At 44.8% G+C, this 23,487-nt stretch overlaps 1 protein-coding gene across 2 annotated transcripts in view; it reads left to right on the top strand.

The window, feature by feature from the left end:
• The window catches only part of ankrd11 (ankyrin repeat domain 11), a 134,670-nt gene that overhangs the window by 23,482 nt on the left and 87,701 nt on the right, over positions 1-23,487 (top strand). The window contains exon 2 of one of the 2 annotated variants that reach the window (XM_017458534.2): positions 17,675-17,799. The exons of the other annotated variant lie outside the window; for it this stretch is intronic. The gene's annotated coding sequence lies outside the window, so the exon portion shown is untranslated. The remainder of the gene's footprint in view (positions 1-17,674; positions 17,800-23,487) is intronic. 2 annotated transcript variants of the gene reach the window in all.

Raw genomic sequence — 23,487 nt, forward strand, 5'->3', positions numbered from 1 at the left:
TTTACCATCTGTAAAAATAACCCCAGCTAATACAGGCCTATATCCCATTCGAATAGACATGCTGGGAAAGATTCTGCGGATATAAAGAACGCTGCTTTTTTCCATCATCAGTATAGAATTCCGTGTCTGTACTGAATTCTAATGAAACGTGTTGAATCAGATTACACTGTTTTGTATTGAAATACACTTTCAGAAAGTGGTAGACCTGGCACGAACACTGCTGATGTGCGTATGTTTCTTACGGTTTCTTTTGTAATTCTTTCTCTTTTTGTCCCTCTTTTGTCCTTGTGTACAAAGCATACAGTATATATTGAAACTAATCTGCAGCTTCACACTAAACCCTTGCATCTCACTCCTCCCTCGTCTTTTCTTTCTCAATGAATGCTGCACAGAAATGTGAACTGAATGTGTGTTAAATGTCACGGTTAAAGCGGCGGCGTCGTTATGACAAGCTGCCATTCAAGTTCTGGAGCCACTAGAAATTGCTATGGTGACGGGGACTCGGTTGCTGTCGTGTGCTGGGATTGGGGAGCGCTAGCGGAGTTGGGTTCTATAACAGACTCCCGATATTGGCTTTCGAAATTGATTTAGGGAACAGAATTCTTTTCCCCCCCATTCTGTTTAGAAACCAATAAGATGCTTGTCTAAATCCATTCCTCTGAAGAACCATCTCTCAGAGCTGGAAGGTTTAAAAATAGGGTCCTGTTATATGAAACGGATAAAGTTCTGTTTCTCGCACTCATGTCAAGTTTTTAGGAGGCTTCAAGAGATGTGCGCTGATAACTGGTAGTATGATATTTTACAGTGTTGCTGTGTGATGGACAAAATAAAGGCCTGTGTGCTACACCAGTGTTTCATTCAGGAAGACACTTGAATCCCTTTGAGTTTAAAAAAACATGTTGGATTGTTCTGACATTTATTACTGCTCAAATTCTGTCCAATGGGAGCGCAGTAATGCAGTGATTCCGTCCAATGGGAGCGCAGTAATAGTTATTCCATCCAATGGGAGCACAGTAATGCAGTGATTCCGTCCTGTGGGAGCGCAGTAATAGTAATCCTGTCCAATGAGAGCACAGTAATGCAGTGATTCCATTCAACGGGAGCACAGTAATACAGTGATTACGTCCAACGGGAGTGCAGTAGGCGCATAGTAATAAGATATGTGATGATTAATTATAATGATACAAATTATAACCCTGACTCGTGCCCACTCCTCGGTTACAGAAATGTTCTTCACTAAATCAGCCGTGCTGTTCAGAAAGCTGCTTGGATGAAACACACGTTCTGCGATTAAGCAGAGCTTTTGAATTTCTTGGATTATGTTGTTGTGTTTTTTTTTTTTCTTTTTTTTTCCCCCTCTGTCTAGAGAAATGGTTACCTTGACAACTAGCAAATGTCGGGTGTTTGACGAGGGTTTTTTTTTTTTGCCCAGCACGGCTGTACTGAAAAACAGCACTGCGAACTGTCAGGCGTGGTGCAGATTCCCAATTCAGCTACTTCCTCTTCCTCTCCTCCCTTCTTCTTCCCCTTTTACAACGCCTTCGCCTTTCCCCCCTGCACACACGCAGTCGTCATGTTATTTCTGTCATGTCTCGATAAAGCCCTACGGGTTGTATCATTGTGTGTGTGTGTGTGTGTGTGTGTGTGTGTGTGTGTGTGTGTGTGTGTGTGTGTGTGTGTGTACACATGAGTAATTGGGTCTAGGATATTTGTGAATGTTTAGATGCTATGGAATGGGCTTTTTGCACATCACTATTAAACTGTCAAAGACAGAAATTATATAAAATGCTATTACAGTGTTTCAGGGTTTTTTTTTTCTTTTTTTTTCTTCTTTCTCCTATTCCCCATGTTTGATTTTCCTACATGGCCCAGTAGCATCCTACACTGAGGCTTACCTCTATATAGGTTTTCTCACTGATATTTTTTTCCCTTCTTTTTCATTCTTATGTTCCTGCACATTGCCTGGCAGAGTAGCAGAAGTGTGGGCTGTAGCAGTGCCTAGCTGCCAGATGGACCACTCGGTTCCTATTGAGCATGTGCAGATTGACGATACGTTCCCTTCCCTCATTCTCATTCTCGCTCAATCTGTCCAAGTCCAAAGTCCTATCTTTATGCTAAGCTCATGTGCTTCGCTTCTGACTAGGTTACTGTTGTTTTATTGAGCTGTTAACTCTACATGAGTGGCTTCATTCGAGAGGTAATTAAAGTTTAACATAACGATGACGCATTCAGGTTGAAGTGCAGCTTTATTTGTTTTCACTTTTGGCCCTGCTAGGTTAGTTTGTTTATTTCAACAGCAAAAAAAATCCTCGTTCAAGACTTCCTTAGACTGGCTTGTGGCCAATATTATAATTTATTCAAATGTTTTTTCTCTTCTGCGTTGTGATTGGAGGATGGCTGGCTTGGTGTAGATGAACACACAGCAGCTGTAGGACGATTCAGTCAGTTGTTTTGTTAAAGCTAATCGTAGTGTAAAGCGGAAGTTCATCCTGTCAGAGGTGTAATTTTGCAATAGTGTTACGATAACTCGGTGTAAACACAAAGTACGTGTCATTTCCTCTTTTATTCTGAACGAGTATCACAATGTGTTCATGATTCCGGTTTACAGTGTCCTCATAGTCTTCTAACATCCTACACGCTCCAAAAGCCTCCATACACAGGGGAACACGTTTGTCAGCTCCACGTCAGTTGTGCCTTCATCAGTGGATGTTCACAGACGTCCAGGTCTCGGTGTCGTCCGTGATGTCCTCGCCACATTTCCTGTTAATATCCATCACAGCCTTCCAGATCCAGCCGTGAGAATGATGCGGTCAAAGGCCTTCTTGGAGCCTATCTGGAAAAAATATACGTTATAATATAAACTACGTGCGACATATTTTGGGAGACAGTTTGTGTTTAATGTATGGAGGCTTTAAGGGACACCCTGTAGTTTGAATTTGATTTGCATTGTGATGTTATTTCTCAGTTAATATACACTTCATTGTCTGTCCATGATTTGCATGTAGGCTACAGAGGCAGTGGGTAGAGATGAAGTTAAACATGCTGAACTATTTCTTTAATACTGAGACGTACCTAATTTGTCATTGATGTGGCTAAATGTAGGGCGCTCTGGTAATTATACATTAGCTAGCTGTGCTAGTCGTTGCTATCTTTGCCTGCAAGAGCTAGCTCAAAGCCTGGGTTCTTGTGTTGTTTTTTTTTGTTTTTTAAATATAATCTGGATTGAATGCGGTCGCATTAAACGTAGAACCGAAAGAAACGCTAGCCGTGGGGAGACCCGGTCCTGCGTTTGATTTTAATGTGGTTTGGAACAAGTGATGCGGGGGGCTTGGTTCGGAGTAGCCGGCTTGATCAGTAATGTAGATGTTTTTAAAGAGGGACTCTTTCTCTCTCGACACACACACACACATACGCTCGCTCTCTCGTGTTCCTCCTTGTCTCTCTCAGAAGGCAGTGTCAGGTTCCCTTGCCCTGTCGAGGACAGATAGGATAGCTCTATTTATTTAGCCTCAGTGAGATATTACAATAAGCGAGCTGCCGCTGTTGATACCTGATCCGCTGGAATATAGCAGACTCCACTCTGGTTTCTCTCATATTGAGTTGCTGCTGTTCAGAGCAGGGGCTCATTACACACACTTTCAGATGCAGATTGTCGACACTGGAGAAGATGGACCAGGACAAAACACACCCTCAGCCCGACCCCTTTTTGCATGTGCGCTTGTTAATGCGTTGACATTTTTGGGCTTCTGTGCGTCGACGCCTGTCTCCCTTTTTTTTTTTTTTTTTTTTTTTTTTTATTGTTGGAAAATCAGGACGTGAGGTGGATGTGAGGTTTCTAGGTCTGTGTCAGATGTGTTGTTCGATATGAGGAGGAAAAGTGCTGTCTGGAGTTTAGCCTGATTTTTCTTTCAGATAAATAGAGCTGGGTGTGTTATGGAAACGTTGGCACTTCCTGTAATCTGATGCCCTGCGGTGGAGAGGAGAAGGGCGGGGGGCTCGATGGGGGCCAGAGGGGGTTTAGGATAAAGGATGGCTGTGTCCTGAGGGTAGCAATAGAGTACCCGTCACTCCCTAATCCCACAATGCATTGTGAACAGCTTTGATCCGTGTGTTCAAAAAGCCTGGACCGTACACAACCCCACTGCCAGTCTGAACTGAAGCACACAGTATGCTGACTGCTGGTGTACAGTATTACACTGTGGTGTTTAAAAGTCACGATATTCGCCCTTCTTTGCTGTTAGTTGTGTGCTAATGAGTTTTAAACCAGTGAGCCCGACCCATGCCTGTAGCTTTAACATAAATAAATAAATAAAGCGTGCATCTAAAAAGCTTGTTGAACAGTCAACTTTATCCCTCAAAAGTTTTTTATTAAACTACATTAGCTTCCATCCTGAGGGAACGTGCAACTCGTTAGCTCAGTTATTCGTTAACGTAAGCTCGCGGTTGCAAACGGAGAGCTTACTGCATCAAAACATGCGTAATGACCTGTGGGTTAATCAGCCAGTTAACAGTGCGTGTATTAACCAGCTGTAACGTATTACTTAGGGAGCACCGAAGAGACGACGTCGCGCCCCACTACTAGAAACGTGTCCGTCGCGCCCCACTACTAGAAACGTGTCCGTCGCGCCCCACTACTAGAAACGTGTCCGTCGCGCCCCACTACTAGAAACGTGTCCGTCGCGCCCCACTACTAGAAACGTGTCCGTCGCGCCCCACTACTAGAAACGTGTCCGTCGCGCCCCACTACTAGAAACGTGTCCGTCGCGCGACAGGAAGCTCGCGGCACATCTCAATTCTCGCAAAAAAGATGCGTCCTACGTCCTCCTGTCCTTCCGAGTTCGTTCTTCCAAGGTAGCCTGGCAAGACCGGTCTTCACCTGAACGTGCGTCCGTTCTTTGCGTTCTTAGAATTGAGAAACCGCTCATTACTCAGCGCACAGGATACAGAGTGTCTGGTATCTTTTGTGCACTTTTCTGGCCTCGAGCTTCAGAATGTGGAAAGGCTTCAGGTTTGAAGCACTTTGAGATTAAACAAGATAACCGTGCTTTTTTGTTAACAGGCCGCGGGCAAAGGTCTGTGATTGTTTGTCTGCCGTGTCAGTCAGAAAACCTCCTTCTGAGGCCCTGTGTACACTAGTACGTTTTCATTTTAAACCCCATAACTTTCACTACGGTTACGCCTGTCGTCTACACTACTCCGGCGTTTTCCTCCCTCGAAAACTGAGACTTTTGGAAACGCCAAAGACCCCGTTGTAGTATGAAAACTCTGGGCTCGAGTTTCAGTGTAAACAGACCAAAGTGAAGACTTTTGGAAATGAAGGCATGGCTCCGCCCACATTCACCCCCGATTGGGTCTCCTGGATCACTGCGTATCCTTCCCTGATTCGTCAAACCCGTACCATACGATCATTACGCTACCTCGATCGTATACACAACAACACGGAGACTGATCCGCAAGCTTTGCTGGCTTTGTCGTCATTCTTAGCAGCCACTCTGCAGTTAACTCTGTATTTAATAAAACTGCAGCTGCTACATGCGCAAGAGGCGAGCTACGATTAGAGAAATCGATAACAAATCTCGTTTCAAGCGGCGTAAACCCTACACGGATCACATACACGGTTTGGACTAGCAACCAACTTCCTGTTTACACTTGTATGCGCATGCCCAGTGTACATGAACGGTCATGTGACACGCGTATTCGGTCGTGTAGTGCGGACGAGGATCGTTTCTGAAACACAGCGGAAACGCCCGTGTGGACGAGGATCACGCTAGTGTAAACAGGGCCTGTGAAAGTAGACCGTTCTCAGACGGGTTTATTGATTCTCCAGTAAACCCCGTTAACTAGTATCAAAACTGATTACCTACCTGTCTTTTAGCAGACGTGTTCTTTACCGTTTTGACAAACGGTCATATTTGCGTTTGGATGTTAGTCTTTGCCGTAGCTATGTGCAGCTACGATGTCCGTCTTATTTTGATGTGAAGGAATACAGGTTTCCAACAAGGTCATTTTTGTATTTAAAATAATAATGTGCGGTACGACTATTTTGTCTCCAAATATTATTTAGATATTTGTTATAAACGCCAGTGATGTAAATAAGTCAAATTACCATGACGGTCATTTTAGCCGTCTTGCCGCTCTAGATCAGTGGAACCTTATCTGTGTGCATTAGTCAGCCATTACTATGTTACAGCACTAATAAAGTGTAGTATGACCGTCTGACACATGGCTGGGATACTTGTTGCTGTCAGGAGGAATTTAATCCACGTAGTGTGACTGCCGAGCGAGAGAAATATTCCAGGTTCATGTCCGTTAGATCAGGGGTGTGTGTGGAAAGCGTGGCTTGACGCGGAACGTTTTGCGTGTGTTCACGCTCGAGGCAGATTCCTGCCCTTTTTGTTTGTGTTTCAGATCGTTTCTCATATCGTTTTTCTTTCTGTGATCTACACGGACGTAGTTTGCGATCAGCGAGTTCTGTGTTTTCATTTGAAGACCGCGGTCTCTACAGGACATTTTATGAAATCCTTCGTGTTCACTGTGCTTGTTTCGTGCAAAGCTGCCTTAATGTTTTTTATTTATAATCATTAGGTGTGATTGTGGTCTGGGTGTGATTGTGATGGTGTGTCGATGTTAAATCTCCGCTGCAGTGATGAGCTTCTGTCAGTATTGATTCACACACGATGTCCTCACTAATGTTGTGCATGTGACTGATGTAGAGGTGCTTGTCTTTAGTGGGTGGAGCTCGTTTCTTAATGTACGGTGGAAAATTACTGAAACCAGTATACTCACTGCTGATGATTGTTTGTGGTAAGTGTGTGTGTGTGTGTGTGTGTGTGTGCTGCTTATTGGCCTCATTGCTTGTTTTCATGCCTCAGCTTTAGTGTTTTATTCTTTCAGTGCCGCTTCAGACGTCAGACTCATGAACTTCGGTGTAGAAATGGTCTCTGGTATTGTCCCATCGATTTTTATTTTTATTTCTCTCTTTTTTAATCCTCATTATTCATCTCTTACATACAAGTCCAACTACTTTCCAGTAAAACCTTGCCAGAGTTTGTGAAGGCTCTTCCAGAATATATTAAAGCTTTGTCAGGATATTAACCTATTGATGGACCGTCCTCTTTTTTAAAGGTATGACTGTCATTTTTTTTGATGCTCTTTACCAGTCACCCATCTCACACCTGTTAACAGAGCTATTTATTAACAGTAGTTCATCATAGTTGTGTATAAATACATAGTTATGTATTTTTATATATATATACACTGTATGAGTCGTGAGCTTTCCCTATGGTATAATATAATTGCCTTAGTGTAGTAGTGGAACACAGGCCCAAATATAATATGGTAAAAGTATATTAGTCTGGACATATTTACTCGGGTACAATGGCCACCATTGCTCGACACATTCTATACTAAAGTTTGGACTGAGATGAATCTCACTTCTAACTGAAGTACTGAACTACTTTTTCAGTACAAAAACAAGCCCTCCCACATTTTGTGGTCTGGCCGCATGTCCTTCCCTCAGCGCTATTGGATTGCTTGAAATATGAAACGAGGCATCGAGCGCAACCAACCAACCAACACTTCTGCAGTCTGTCTCTGTGTCCCGCCCACAGCTCTATTGGATCGGTAGAAACGTGGACGGCGTGTCGAGTCAATCCAGTCGAACGTGCTATCTGGTGTTTGTGAGAAACGCGGGACTGAAGCGGAGTCTGCAGGAGCGTGTTTTCAGTGAAGTCTCAGCAGTATATGAAAAGAATACGAGCAGTCTCGCACGCTGAAAGACTGAGCTTTCTACACCACCAGTCGCTGTTACTCAACTGGGACTACTGAAGACATGCTCACTCTAACCCTATGTGGAGTTTGATTTCATTTTTTCTTCTTCTACGAAATTTTTCATTTTATTAAATTTACAACTCAAGGAGCTGTTTATAGCGTTATTGTCATTCCAGCTGTTTTTGTTGTTTTCAGAGCACTGTTTAAGTCAATAATTATGGAAATGGTTGGCTTCTTTGATCCATTTGGACAAGCAAACAGTTGATCGTCTTTTGAAACAGCGTCTGTTAATAAAGTTTATGTACTGGAACGAAGCCCCAATGGAAAATAACTTTTTCAATCATTTGTTCAATAAAAATATCAATAGATGAGATTCTTCTGTGGAAAAAGTAGCTAGTTTTGCCCCCTTTAGCAGTAATAACTTCTTATAGGTGCTTTGTGTAATTGTACACCAGTCTTGCGGGAATTTTTGACCACACTTTCATGCAATATTCTTTCAGTTGCAAGATGTTTGAGGGTTTTCTTGCATGTGCTGCACGTTTCAAATCCCCCCCACAACATTTCAATGGGATTCAAATCCGGGCTTTGACTAAGAATTCCATAACCCTCCATTTCTTCTTTTTGAGCCGTACCTTGGTGGATTTGCTAGTGTGCTTAGGATCATTATCCTGTTGAAAGGTCCACTTTCAGTTGAACTTTAACTTTGGGACAGGTGGCATCATATTATCTTCAAGCACTCTTTTTGATATGACACAGAATTCATAGTTGAATCAGTGAATGCGAGCTGTCCAGTCCCTGTGGAAGCGAAGCAACCCCAAACCATAACATTTCCTTCACCGTCCTTCACAGTTGGTATGAGGTGCTTCTCCTGAAAAGTTGACTTTGGTCAGAGCCAGACGTGTCTGCTGTTACTGTGACCAAACAACTCTATCTTTGATTCGTCTGTCCAGTACACATTATTCCAAAAGGCCTGGGCTTTGTCTATATGCTTATTGGCGAACTGTAGTCTGGCAAAGGCTTTTTCCTGGCACGCCTCCCACGCAGGTCAAATTTGTACAATCTCTCTCCGATTGTAGAAGCATGCACTTTGACGCCAAGAGTTGCGAGACTTACTGGCAGATTTGGGGTTTCTCTGAGACTTCTTTTTGTATCAGACATTGTGCTCTTGGGATGAATTCGCTGAGACGGCCAGTCCCGGACAACTTGGCAGTCGTTTGAAATCTGCGCCACTTGTAGATTATTTTCCTTACAGTAGAAGGATGTGTTTCAAATAATTTGGAGATCTTTTTAAATCTCTTGCCAGACTCGTAGGCATCCACAACAACCTTTATCCTGAAGCCCTTACCGAACTCTTTAGATCTTGGCATGATGACACGACACCACACACCTCAATAACAAAGGGAACACCAGACACTAGATATGAGAGGGGTATAAATAGACAGGTTCCTACAAAATGTCAATTTTGTGTGTCATTTGATAGTGCATCAACTTTATTAACAGGCGCCGTTTCAGAGAGGATCAAATGTTCGCTTATCCAAATATGTCAAAAGCCCCACAGTTTCCATGGGGTGTACTTATTTTTTCGTAAATGAACGTCTGCCACAAATATCGGTTATTGGTGTCCTTATATTGGTTATACACTGGATTCTTCATAACAATCGCTATCTGTATCGCTCTCTGTATTTACTAATGATAGCTATGCATAAGTGTCGACCGCTATTAGGAACTATTATCTAATATTAGGCTCATATGGTTTTCTTTGCTAAAAAACAGCATGTTTTTGTAAATCTTTTCATTAGTCTGTACGGGTTATGCAGAGCATTCTTCATACGAGTCCCTGTAAATGAGCTGTTACTATAGAAACGATGTATTAGAGCGAGGGCATCGATATAGACCTGTGATTTGAATTACAGCCGTCGCTGCCGTTGTAGACACTTAATCAACACCTCCTGACCAATCGGAGTCGAGAATTCGCCAGGGGTGTGCTAATGTAGCGTTTGACTAGCGTTACGCTAGCATCACGTGTTTCTTCAATACAAACGAGAGCATCGTGAAATAATCTGTGTTGAGAAACGAAGCTTTATTAATATTGATAATAACCGCTTATAACTTGTATGTAATATCGGTCTGAAAGCGGTCCGTGAAAGCACTGCGTCCGTGTCGCGTGGCACTTTAATGAGCGTAAACTACTCTGAATATACGAGTGTAATTAAAAGAAATAGATGAACCTAGTCGCCTCTGTGCTCTCCTGCTACTCTTCACTTAAGCAGCTACGCAGACAAGACGGGAGTGAAATCTCCTGGGCGTTTGATCGAGCTCTGAGCCGTGTGTTTAAAAGACCTTTCGGTTTAGATCTTGCGCTCGGCCTGAATCCTGCACCGCAGCTCTGATGTTGAAAACGCTCTCGATGTAATTTATGAGGCGAGGCTCGGGGAAAAAACGGCCCTGCACCTTTTCCATCTTCTCCGAGGCAGACACAGGACGGCCTTATGTGGTCTCGAACAAGATGGAGGCTGGGGTTGGAGCCGTCGCTGACACAACTGGCACGCAGAAAGAGAAAATCCACGGAGCGGCAGGGGAGAGGCTCGAGACGATGACTTTCGCCAGAAGCCGTTTCTGTGAAATGGAAAGATTGGCGCTCGGGTGTAGCGCGCAACGAGCAGGCTTGCAGATCTTATTTCAGATAACCGTGTTTGCGCGAGACGTGGACGGTTAAATCTGCGCGCGCTCCAGATTCCTACTGTTTTCTTTCTCTCGACCGTCATCCCGTATGAAGGGACTCTGGGTAATTTTGGGGAAATGCGTGTTGTTTTTTTTTCGCTGAATCATTTTGTGCCTCAGCAGTTTTCTCGCGTGTTGGCTTTTTAATCTCTCATGCTGAGTCAAACCTAATTAGTCAGCATGGCGCAGATAGACACGAACACTAGAGAATCCTTTAAACGCCTTCGCTTACGCGAGGTGTGTGTTGGGGCCTGTACACTTCAGCTGAACACTCAGCCTGAGCATAATTTCAGTTCCAGCATCTGCTTTTTTTTTTCTCCACGTTTTAACACTTTTTTTTTTTTTTTTCCCTTTCAACAACTCTAAAAGATGTATTTTATGGTCCAAATTGTCTTCCTTCCAACTAAATCTTGAGCGAAATGTAGACAAGCTCAGTAAAGCCAGATTTCAGCCCTGAGATTTCATAATCCAAACTACGTTCAGTTCTATAGAAGTTCTTGTGTCGGGGGTTTTTACTTCTCAGATGTCTTGTAGCCGGAAATTTCCACATGTAAGAGTTTGGTGAACTCTTACCAAAATAGTTTCGGTGGCACTGAACTCTAGGGGCTTTTATTTTTTTTCATTTATTTTTGTGCCTATTTTGAGCTTCACAAGTTGTTAAATTGCTGCTGTTTTGGAAGAGCTGGGGATAACCTGATAACCACAAAACGTAGCACAATGAGAGAAGACGCCCTTTCTGCCTCGGGTCAAACCGCAACTCGTGCAGCAGTGGAAGCGTCTACGGCTCAGCCGTAACGCGTTAGGGTTTTTTTATTTGACCTTTCGCTATGGCGATTGAGGAGACGCGTGAAACTGCGCTTTGTAGACCAAGCGTGAGTAGCGTTCACCCGGTGGAAGAGTCGATTCACTGAAAGGGAAAGGACCGCGCACTGAAAGGCGTGCACGTGCTTTGTGTAGCGGTACTTTCACTTCACACCGATTCTATTTAGGTGAAGATTCACCTGTGAGTTCACAAGCCTTGGTCTTCTGACCCAATTAAGAAATAAAAACAAGTGGGTGGGGCTGTGGTGTTTTTTTGACAGTAAAACAACGGAGGAGCTGCTTATTTATCCGCAGTAGACTTTCGCCTCGTTGTTTTCGTACTGTTGCTTGGCACACACCTGGAAACACGTTTGCTGTCGCACACTGGAATGGTAAGTCTGGGGTGTTTTCTTCTTTGTGCCTGCTAGGATTTTGTCGTTAGCGATGTTGTCAGCTCCGCTCATACAGGCTTGTGTAGGTCCGCTACAACGATTCCAGATCAGCGCTTCCTTTACTTGTATGGGATTGCTTTTGCTCTTCTATCCAAACCACACACTAGTACTTGAGTTCATTTAGTCAACATGCTGAGGCCTCATTTTCATTCGAGTAGATTTGAACTCTCGTTTGATCAGCACTAGGGTTCGAAACTAGAGCAAGTGATGATTGTGAAATTACCGTTTTGTATCATTATTGTACTTCTCCTCCTTTAAACTAGGCATCAGGGTAACAATCCTCTGCTGTTATATTCCCAGAGCAGTTAAACCGCACCGCACGTGGAGATCACACGTTTTTGGTGTTAATCTCTTGCCGGTTTCGGTAGTGCAACTTTTGTTCATGAGGATATCAGCTCCTTTCGAATGAGCACAGTATCCTGGTATCTGTGATGGTTAGTCATAGAGCATATCTGTTAATTAAGTGCATTTATATAGCACTGGACATCATGGATAATGTATACTTGTGTTTTTCTGGACTCTTCACGTTAATGAAAGGTCCTGAGATATAGAGCTCTTGTGCAAATGACTGAAAACTGAATGCAAACACTGTTTTCTCTCTCTCTCTCTCTCTCTCTCTCTCTCTTTCTCTCTCTGTCTCTGTGTGTGTGTGAGAGAGACTGAAGGCTGTTAGTGGCATCATCACACTCCATGCGTTCATGCTCCCTCTATAAATGCTCTCTTATCTGCGTGGGGGAGCTGCTTTCCGTGGTGCCTGGTCTGGTCAGTTTTATGGAGATGTTTAGAGTTTGGATGTCCAGGATGTGGGCTGCCGGAGTGAACCCTGACCCCGCCCCCCCGCAGTGCCACTTCTTTCCTCTCTGCCCGAAGAGAATTGTGAAAGCATCCTCTTTCGGCTGCGAAAATAAACAGGCCTTTGAGGGGTAATTCGGAGTGCATGAGCGCTCTTCCTCCAGCCCAAAGTTTCCCTTTTAAGGTCAGCAGTGCGTGCTCTCTGCACAGGGAGGGAGAGATTCAAAAGAACAGCCTCTTCTCTCAGTGCAGGCTTCTAATGCGCACCACGAACCCTTTACACTCTTATCTGGGTCGCAATACGGCGGGCTTGCTGTTGCTTAGAAACCTTTTATTAGTTTTATATTTGCACTGAAAAGTGCACTTCCTAATATTTCTATGAACGTGACTGGGTTTTTTCTATGATTAGCCATCACTAGGGCTGAACTAACATTATTTTTATACCGCAGTGCTTTCACAATGATACTTTACTTACTAGGAAGCTATTTCACAACGTTTACCATCTCTCACTGGATAGCAGTTTGTGTCCGCTGTACCCGTAGATTTTCCGTCCCTCTTATCCTACACGGGGGCGGAGTCTGGAGCCTATCCCAGGGAACTCGGGGCACACGGCAGGGGACACCCTAGACAGGGCATCAACCCATCGCAGGGCACAATCGCACACTACGGACATTCTGGAAATGCCGATCAGGCTACGACGCATGTCTTTGGACCGGTCGAGGAAACTGGAGTACGGGGAGGAAACCCGCAAAGCACGGGGAGAACTCCGCGCACACAGGGCTGAGGCGGGATTCAGACCCCCAACCCCGGAGGTGCGAAGCAAATACGCTAACCACTAAGCCACCGTGCTAACCACTTGGTTTAAATTGATTTGTATTGCACTTTTCAGAGTAGACGTTGTCACAATGCAGCTTTACAGAACTCCTGATGTAGATTTAGATCAACAAGGCAGAGGAGACTGTGCAATATGAAACTCCCCGAGACGATATAAAGTTTCTAATGGGAACTCTTCCTCTTTTGGGAGACGCTGAATCGACTATGAATCATTTCTCTTAATATTTACCTCTATACTATAAAGTCAGTGCTAAGTAGAGCCGAGCGACATTATCGATATACGCTATTGATCTCGTGATAAATGATTACGCGATACACTGTCCTGTGATACCGTTGGTATGGTGATTGTATTTTTAAGGATGCCAGGGTCTTCAGCGGTTCAGTTCATCGTCTTGTAAATTTATAGGTGTGTACATACGGTTCTTCTTCTTCCTGTTAGCTGTACCGTTTCATCAGCCAGGTTGACTTTAGGATATTATATCTATCCTTCTTTAATTTCAGCTTCTCATGCTTGTATCCTCGGTCCTAAATTAAACCAGACCGAGATGTTGCTAGTGTCGGTGTAGTACTAACAGAAGTTTTAGTTTCCAGTGACCTGACTACCAACTTGGCAAGCTATTGTGTTGATATGTTGAAGCTTCAGTGTTGTTAGTTGCAACTGCCCATGGCAATGCGAGAACTCCCTTATTGTCTCGAGTGTGTTCGGTCAGGCGGTGTGTTAACATGTCACATGACCGTTCCTGTACACCGGGAATGCGCATCCAAGTGTAAACAGGAAGTCGGTTGCTTGTCCAAGCCGGACTTCCACGTAGGAACTTGCGCCGCTTGAAACGAGATTTGTTGTCGATTTCTCTAATCGTAGCTCGCCTCTTGCGCATGAAGCAGCTGCAGTTTTATAAAATACAGAATTGAACTGCACAGTGGCTGCTAAGAATGACGACAAAGCCAGCAAAGCTTGCGGATCAGTCTCCGTGTTGTGGTGTATACGATCGAGGTAGCGTAACGGTCGTATGGTACGGGCTTGACGAATCAGGGAAGGATACGCAATGATCCAGAAGACCCAATCGGGGGTGAATGTGGGCGGAGCCACGTTTTCGTCTTGGTCTGTTTACACTGAAACGCGAGCCCGCAGTTTTTAAACTAAAACGGAGTCTTCAGCATTTCCAAAAGTCTCCGTTGTGGAGGGTGGAAAACCGCCGGAGTAGTGTAGACTACAGGCGTAACCGTAGCAACAGTTATGTGATTTTAAAATGACTACTAGTGGAAACAGGGCCTTATAGGCCTCGATGGAACATTTCTCCTCATGTTTACGATATCCACCAGGTCTTTTGATGGGGCCGGTGGTCTGTGCCGTGTCTGGCTGATCTGTGTTTAGCGGCTTTGCTGGTGTCTGTTCTGCGTGTGTGGTCAGGAGGTTTTTGTGCTGTAAGATTACAGGCCTCGTTAGGAGGCAGTGCGCTCTGTACTGGATTAGTCCAATCTGTCCGATTGCTGCTGGGAAAAGCATCGGGGGCCTCGTGTATACACACACACACACACACACACACACACACACACACACACACACACACACACACACCACAGTGCTCAGGCCTGGCCTTAATCTGGTTTCGCCAGCTCACCGTTAACAGTTTGTAAGCTGGAATGCCTTTCTGTGCCAAGCAGGTGCAAGCAGATTTATTCCTACCAGCACGGCATTTCTCCAGGATCACTTGTGCTTTGTTTTCTGTTTCGATCTGTAATTCTGTCACTTGTGTTAGCCAAGCACTGGTCTCTCGTATCGAGTTTCATTATCCTCTTTCTAACTGTAAACACTGATTAGGTTTGAAGGCTAATGCGGGACAAAAATTCCTGCTTAGCCAGCTGGTTATGTTTCATAATTATTCTTCTGCAATATAAAACCTTACAGTTGACTCCAAACACATCAAGGCTTTGTACTTTTTTTGCTCGCACGATCATCCTCGTCTTTGTTTAGCTCGAAAATCAAATTAAATGATACGTGATCAGTGCGAAAACGCACGTTCATGTGCATCACTGGAAGTTTAACAGCACAAGCTAACGTGTACTAGCTGTGTCGACTCTCCAGAGGCCCAGTGATCTCCGATACTTCCTTCCTTCTCTGTAATAGGGTCGTCACGATACCATCAACATGTCTTACGATACTGTACCGGCTGAAGTATCACGATACCACGCGATATCGCGTCCGTTCATAATTCAGATTCACAAAATGAACCGAATGTACAGAAATCCTCGGATATAAACGGAAACGGGCGAAGCAGATTTTCCTTTGAAGGCTTTATTAATGAGAACGAACGACTGGCTTTTGGAAAAACGCAACGTACAACCGGCGAGTCACGAATTCGATGCGTCTCATATTTCATCTGTTGTTCCCTCGAGCAAATGGAAATCGTCCTCAGAGAACTCAGAATGCACTCGATATTAGGAATAGATTACTGAATTTATAATGAAAAACAAATAAGGAACTCCAAACAAACAAACAAAAAAATGATGAAATCGGGCAAACACGGCTAATTTTAGTATTTACACACGGCGCTTCGAGGAACATTCACTCGCTTGTACTCTGCGAAAGCAGTGAGACGAGTCGTTTTAGTGAAAATGGTATTAACTGTCGCACATAGTGTTACTTCCAGTACTCCCGTATTTACAGTACTACCGTTTAAAAATACAGTGGCGTCGGCGGTGTTTTGAAGCTTTAGTATCGCAATACTACCGTAGTTAACGGTATATCGCGCAACCCCAACACACACTATGTTTAATGAGAGGTCGTAGATGACGGTATAAGATGAAACCGTGATTTTAAGTTGTTTTTTTGGTTTTTTTTTGAGTCAAACAGTAAGGTAGGTAGAAACTAAAGTTGTGATCTGGATAATCATTCCAGCTAAGCGTTCAGAGCACAATAACGAAATGAAATATCGCCATATCGCACGCTAGTGCGAACAATAGAGGGTTCGCCAGTAGAGCAGAACGACGCGAGAGCGTACGGATGGAAGGATGTGCGCTAAAAGTTCAAATAGTAATAAACAGCAAGGTTTTAACACGTGACTCTTTTATTAGCCTCCTAAACATCCTGCTATGCGCTGTGCGTTTCTGTGTGCGAGTATAATCGCAGTGGCGACATGCAGAACTGCGTCGCCTCATTGATATTTTTGATCGTTTGTGCTCGAACAGACCGTGACAACAATATCCATGGCAACCCTCCCCAATCAGGTCAGAGTGTAGAAGGTGTGTGTGTGTTGCAGCAGCTTTGCATCTATTTATGTACGTGCAAATACTGTAGAGTCAGTCACAGGAAAGAGGTATTAGACCTCACTGTCTGCTCCTGTGCAAGTAACTGTTTAGTGATTCTACCGAAACAGCAGAGACTTGCAGTGTGTGCGTGTGTGCGTGTGTGCGTGCGTGTGTGCGTGTGTGGGTCGAGCTGTGAGAAGCTCTGCAGCGCTCTTTGCTTGCGGTCTTTCGACCCGAGAGAGCAAAACGGACACACTCTCCAATTGGCCAAGTCAGCAGAACAAAGCAAATAACTGCCACAATAATGTATTTGATCAAAGCAGACACCAAAGCTAATGTATCTGATCACACTAATGTATCTGATCACACCAATGTATCTGATCACACCAATGTATCTGATCACACCAATGTATCTGATCACACCAATGTGTCTGATCACACCAATGTGTCTGATCACACCAATGTATCTGATCACACTAATGTATCTGATCACACCAATGTATCTGATCACACCAATGTGTCTGATCACACCAATGTATCTGATCACACCAATGTATCTGATCACACCAATGTATCTGCTCACACCAATGTGTCTGATCACACCAATGTATCTGATCACACCAATGTATCTGCTCACACCAATGTGTCTGATCACACCAATGTGTCTGATCACACCAATGTGTCTGATCACACCAATGTGTCTGATCACACCAATGTGTCTGATCACACCAATGTATCTGATCACACCAATGTGTCTGATCACACCAATGTGTCTGATCACACCAATGTGTCTGATCACACCAATGTATCTGATCACACTAATGTCTGATCACACCAATGTGTCTGATCACACCAATGTATCTGCTACACCAATCACCCCCCCAAATCATCCCTCTGAACACGTGTGCACTGCCTAGATACACGTCTGATTTCTTGTAGCTTTACTTGTAGCTTCTCAGTTAAACAGCTGATCCTCCACGTGAGATCACGTCAGGAATGTGAAACGCTAGCGTTCAGTGAACTGATCTGTTTCTCTTGTTTTTATTGTTTTTCAGGATACCTCGGACTTCGCCGCGAGAGCCTGTCTTTTTTTTTTTTTTTTTTTTTTTTTTTTTTTTCCTCTTTTTCCCTTCTCCCTTTGGATTTTAATCACTCCCCTCTGAAGACAGCCATGGAATCGGTAAATATGCTCTTCCTTTCGTACTTCCTTGAGTATTCTTGTCCTTCTATTTGTTTGTGGTTTCCTTTTCTGTCGGGATCAGCGCGGGTCTGTGGTCCGGGCGTCTCTCTCAGACTCTCGCTCAGAGTCTGTCGTCTGAAATTATCTTCTTTAGCGACGGCGTTAGAAGACGAACCCGGGCGGTCGCCCTTTGGAGCTCGGTTAGAAAGTGCGCATGTGCGTAAGCGCTAGTGCTAACATGCAAGTCTAGCGCACTGGAATGTGTGTGTGTGTGTGTGTGTGTGTGTGTGTGTGTGTGTGTGTGTGTGTGTGTGTGTTAGTTAAAAGCAGGGCTTAGTGCATGTCCAGGCCCTGCCTGTCTCCTGATCCTGTGTGGAGGAATTCTTTTTATTTTTCCTCTGGTTTTGAGCTGCATGGATTTTAGACTGTGGTGTCAGTGTGTGTTTTGTTTAGGGGTGGTGGTGTTGTCCCCGCCCGAAAAAAAAAAAAAGTGGGTCAGCTTTGTCGCGCTAATGAAGTTTCCCCCTCTCGATCATGCGCTTCATGTGACGACTGCGTCAGACGGCCCTGGTGGCTCACGCCCCCCCCCCCCCCCCCCCCCAGGATTAACTATTGTTCCTCATCCTCCCTCGCCTCTCGTCCACATCCATGTGTCCGTGTGTAGCACTTCCTTTTGAGCGTTTTTAGCCTTCCTGCTGTCGGAGTTATGCCACTTCTGTTTTCTTATTGTGGGTTTGGGTTTTATTAGATAGACACCGGCTCCGTTAACTTCCTGCAATCAGATATAGAACACACTGGATTATTATTCAACAAGAGCAGTTTCTCGGCCCGATATTGGAAAATCGTTGTGATTTGGCCGTATTGGGTCTTTGGTCAGTTTGTGTGTGTCACGGGTTCGTAAAGTTGCAGAGCACGGATTTATCACAGGGATGGACAAATCTGTGCTCAGCAGACAAGTAGCTTGGTTTTCACACGTTCGTTGCATTTTCTGTGTTCAAACGTAACACACTTCACGGTGGTGTGATGCACGTTAATAATGAGTCTTTACTGGTCACACATACATTCCAGCACGGTGAAATTTTCTCCTCTTCACGTACGCCAGCACACCAGGAAGTTGAGGTCAGAGCGCAGGGGCGGTTAATGCTGTATCTATAGAGCACGCCTTCGAATCCCGCCACCTGCTGCACTACACACACGGGCCGGAACGGGTTTTTGTTAGGGCGATTAGTCAGCATGAGCAGATCGAATCTTTTTTCAGAATAACGAACACACAAGTATGCGAAAATACCGACAAAACCAAGCCTTGCAAAAAGCCATCGTATTGAGCGGAAGTAGCGACTCAAATGATCGTTTATTCTGCACGTGATGTGAGGAAAGACCATCGCAGCTCATAGCCAGAACGTTGGCCTTCCTTTCCTTTAAGCGGCGGCGTCCACGCTAGCCTTTCAGCACGTGGCAATTTCCATCGACTCCCGTTCACACGCACGCGAATGCTGGAGACCGGAAAACGCACGCGGCGTGATTCCCCTTTCACCGCGTTCCAAAGTTTTACGTTCTCCGTGTGTGTGAATTCTCGGCTTGGGGTCTGCAGTCACAGGAGCCGCTGCTGTTTCCCTGTGAAATCGTATCTGCTTATCTGCTTACCATCAGTGGAAACCAAGGAGTCTGATCACAAAGCTCATTATAGCAGCAGGCCAATGTGTGTGTGTGTGTGTGTGTGTGTGTGTGTGTGTGTGTGTGTGTGTGAGAGAGAGAGAGAGAGCGCGTGAGTGTATGCGAGTGTATTTCTTCTTCTCAGTCTCCGCCTCTTCATGTGATACCAGTCACATGGTTTCCAGGCAGCCGGTACAGTAAATCAGAATCAGATTTTATTTTTAACCGCTCTAAATCCTGCTCGTGCTGATGGGTAGCAGAGCCCGTCGCTAACAGAGAACCCTGCACACTTCTCCGCTTCTCTCAGTCTCCGGCTTTGTCTCTCACCCTCCCCCCTTTTCACCCCAAAATCCTCATTTCTCCTTGAAGCCTGTGTGCACATCCTCCACCAAGAAAGATATTATTCGCAGTCTTGTCAGTTAGACTCTGCCGTCATTGGTCGCAGATGAAAGGTAGCCCTCTCCTGTGATCGGCTTCGCTTCACCACTTTCCTTCTGCTTATTATAAGCATTTTTCCCTCTCTCTCTCTCTCTCTCTCTCTCTCTCTCTCTCTCTCTCTCTCTCTCTCCCCCACCCACCTGGGCCTTTCTTTCGACAGGATTAGTCTGCAGCACTCCGATTGAGGAAGTGGGCCCTGCCAGTCATATTACATAAGTCTCATAGCTCAGCTTGAGACGACTATAGGGGCTTTGTTCGCCGATTCCCCTCCCCTACTTCCCCTCCTGGTGGGCCACATGCTAATGCTCCATTCAGAGAGCCCGTGTGCTCCGAACAGGCCCGTCTCTGTGGCGAGAGAGCAGAAATACGCGCATCATTACCCTGCAAAATGGCATCTCGCTCGCGCCTTCAAGCGCAGACGTGCACTCGGAGACTGAAGAACGAGCCGGAATGTAAAGCCTGCCAGATTTCCCTGTGCATGCAGCGTGCAGAAATGGAGGGCAGGAGAGGTTTTTGGCTGTGACTCATCCTACATTAAAATATCAGACCATATGGACATCAGCAGATCATCAGGCTGAACTCAGCATACTGTTGTTGTCTCCATTATTAGGATTTTACTGAAGGTTACTAGCGTGTGTTCGGGAAAGGAGGAGACGGGTGGAACGGCACACGTACGCATACGTACATGCATATACATACGCGCACACACACATGCATACACATGCATACACATTCACATATATACACGCACATACACACACGCATGCACACACATGCACCACTAACCTAAAGCCAATTAATAGTCCAGTATTTCTGGTTGTCTTTGTTATCTACGGTTGAGTAATAGGATATAATATCGATATCATGACGCGTGATCTGGTAGTGTACATTTCCAGCATCTCTCTTACAGCTGTATCTACTGTGCAACGTTTTTTAGGCTATAAACGTATTTGATGTTACAGATTTGTACTGAATCTTTACTGAAAAAAAAAAAAAAAAAAAAAAGAGTAAGGAATCCCCAAGTGGATTATTTGCCTATAATAGCACACCCTGAAGTGTTTTATTCCTCTCATGCCACAGTCATTTGCTAACGATGTCCATTTTTAATTCATTAACGAATGGCGCGTCTTGCTTTTCGACAGTTTATGTGGTGGAACGTCCACGAGGACAAGTTGCTGTTATTACCCGGATTAATAGCAGCTATCATTTCCTCACCAGCTTCTCGTTTATTCTCGGTCTTGAGGTCAATCTGTCCATACGCGAGTTCGCAGAGTTTTTGTTTTTATTTTTTTTTCCTTTGATAAATGACATGTTTTGATGAATCCGTTGCTTATTAGCTCTAGATTACATGGCTCGTCCATCGCACAAGTCTCTGTGAATGATGACGTGTTAGAAGAAGCACGTTAAACCTGTGATTTGAACCGCAGCTGGAACTGCGGTCACAGAAAATGTATCCGCACCTTCTGACCAATCAGAATAGAGTTCAACAGAGCTGTGATAGAAATCGAACTCGGTTTTGCTCTGCGTTTGTTAGCGCACCTATATGCACCTATATGCATCTGGATTTTGTGTATCTTAGAAACCTTTTCAAGGATCATATTTTGGTCGTATATACCACAGCACAGTCGAGTACTCGGATCTGATTGGCCAGAAGGCGTGCGTTATCTTTGTATAACAGCGCGGCCCGGATAGTAGTTCCAGATGTAACGTGAACGACAGGTTAATATTAATGCGCTCATTCTAATACCTTATTGTTTCCGTAGTAACAACTCCGACCAATACACGTACTTTAAAAACACGCCCTTGTTTTGACAAAGTGAAACACGTAATCATTGAGGTGAGGTTGGTGTGGGAACTACTGTTTATCACGTCATACCAGGGAGTAACTCGTCTCTTGGATGCTCCAACATTACATCTAACGATGAACCGTTGAAACGTGTGACGTGCCGCTCTCGTTTAGACGGGATTCCTCCTAGCGTTTTTGCAGAGGCGCAAAAAACGGATTTATTAAAGGACGGCGTTCCTTTTCTAATATCCGTCCTCTTCTTAGTATTTCCGACTCAAAACAAAACTGCAGCTCTTCGGAATAGAATGCTAAAGAAGTCCGGCTTTGGGAATGGACGGATATCATGGATCCGTTTTATTATACGTGGAAACGTAAGCTTCCGTATATACCAGCGATGCTAAATCTGACTCTTTTACTTTGTCACGGGTTACGCACCAGGAATGTCCTCCCTTACTTTTTGCCGTAGCAGTTGAGCCTCTCTCAATAACGCTTAGAACTCTTCCTGTGTTTCAGGGTCCTGATGACCTACTACTTTACGTTACAGATCCATTCACATCTATTCCAGAGATAACGCGCATATTAGATGAAATTTTCCGGGTATAAACTGAACCTCCAAAAGAGTGAATGCTTACCCATAAACCAATCTGGCCAAAAAATAAAACGGACCGGCGTACCTTTTCACCCGGAGGGTTCCGAATACAAGTATCTCGGCGTTACCGTCACCCGTTCCTATACCGCGTTAACGGCGGCAAAAACGTGTGATGTGTCCCTCATTAATACATCGAAATTCGAATCGTTTGCAAACCGCTGTAGTATACGCCGAACGACCGTCACCAGGCCGTGCGGTCATACGAAGAGAGTTCGCTTTGGGGTGGGAATGGCACTCGGTTTCGCGTCGAGCTGCATCACACCACCCCAGCATGCATCGTTTTCATTAGACAGTCCGTCATGTGGTATTAATTAATACACGGTGGCGAATACGCAGTAAACGTCGTTGTCGGATGTTTATATCGGCGCGACAGTGCGCACTTTATCCGCAGGTGTTCTGGCGTTTTCACAAGCGGAAATAGGAGGAGTGCAGCCTCGCTGTTTAATTCCTGCTGATTAAGTGCAGGGAAGTAGGATGGCAGCCGAACTCGAGGACCGTTTTGAAACGGGCCTTTTTCCCTGTAGTTGGGCTCTTGCACGTCGTTAAAGTTCTGGCAGCAGCGAAGTAGCTCTTAAGATCCTAATCCAAAAGAATGAGATCACTATTCCATTCATCACCGTGGCATCTGATTGGCTGCGCTACAAACGCATTACCCCACGCCGTCCTGAGGTCACCTTTTGCTCAACAAGTAACAGCACCACTTTATGTCGGCTGTACACGTCCAGAGAGGTTTTAAAGGGGGGGGAGGGGGGGTGGAAATGAAGCTGTAGAACTTTTCCAGGTGGAGGTCTGTTTCCTTGTGTCGGTGACTCAAAAGCAGCTCTCATTTTAGTGCTAAGGAAAATGCTAACCAAGACCCCAAATCTGCATGAACCCCACGACCGTTCCCACCAAATAACAGAATAAGGACGAGTGTTATTGAGTGAAGGCAAGTTCATCTCGTACTGAATGTCCGGAATGTGATGTCAGGAAAATGAAGCTCATTCTCATGCTCCGTTCCAGTCCTTGGCTGGCGTTTGTCCCTATTCTGCTCTTCCTCCCACACGTGTAACGGCCTCCCACGCACTCCGCCGATCTTTTTAAGACCGCGGTGGCCGCTCTGATGGATGGCTGCTGCTTCAGCGCAGCTCCAGAAGGTCAGGAATTTTTGCCTGGATGTGCT

Source organism: Ictalurus punctatus, chromosome 27, assembly GCF_001660625.3.
Source record: "Ictalurus punctatus breed USDA103 chromosome 27, Coco_2.0, whole genome shotgun sequence".
Classification (NCBI taxonomy): Eukaryota; Metazoa; Chordata; class Actinopteri; order Siluriformes; family Ictaluridae; genus Ictalurus; species Ictalurus punctatus.